Consider the following 703-nt stretch of genomic DNA (forward strand, 5'->3'; position numbering starts at 1 on the left):
GTTTAGATTCAGGAGAATTATCCACATTATACTATAGAACAAACCTGTTTAGATACTTGAGTATTCATGATAGCCATTCTCTCTGAGACAAAGCTGGTTAGCTGGACTAATTTTAATATATAGCCTATTATTAATCTCCATATAGGCTGTGGCTTTTCTGTTTTGAAATAGGGATATAACCTCAGACACAGTGTAAAAGAGCTGAGTTGATTATAGTTTTCCAGGAAACTTAAGTGTGTTTGGTCTCTTTGATTGGATTGCATAGATTGCTTTGGATGTTTGGATAGGTTACTACCATAGATGGCCACATCCATTAACGTAGTTTGGGTTATCTTCCAAGTTTATAATACTCTTGCCCCTATGCCACAAGTAACTCATGGTAGCCATATAATGGCACGTGATGTTGCCTCTCAGGCATTGATGGTTGGATTGAATTGGACATGGCACAATTGATGCCAAATAGATTTTGTTTTGGGTATTTTGGAATTGGAATAAGAAAGCAAGTGACTTCTGCTTACAGACAACATTTCAGGTAAAATCAGGAGCTGTAATCTGTCCATAATATTCTATATGGATAAAGAACCAGAAAGAAGAAGAATGCAGCTAGGCAAAGAGAAGCATCATTGATAAAAATAAAAATTCCTAATAGTTTACATATCTCAGTTCTAGTCAATATAGGTTCCTTATGACTGCTTCTCTCCAT

Source organism: Panthera pardus, unplaced genomic scaffold (genome assembly GCF_024362965.1).
Source record: "Panthera pardus isolate Hobbes unplaced genomic scaffold, ASM2436296v1 HiC_scaffold_16, whole genome shotgun sequence".
Taxonomy (NCBI): Eukaryota; Metazoa; Chordata; class Mammalia; order Carnivora; family Felidae; genus Panthera; species Panthera pardus.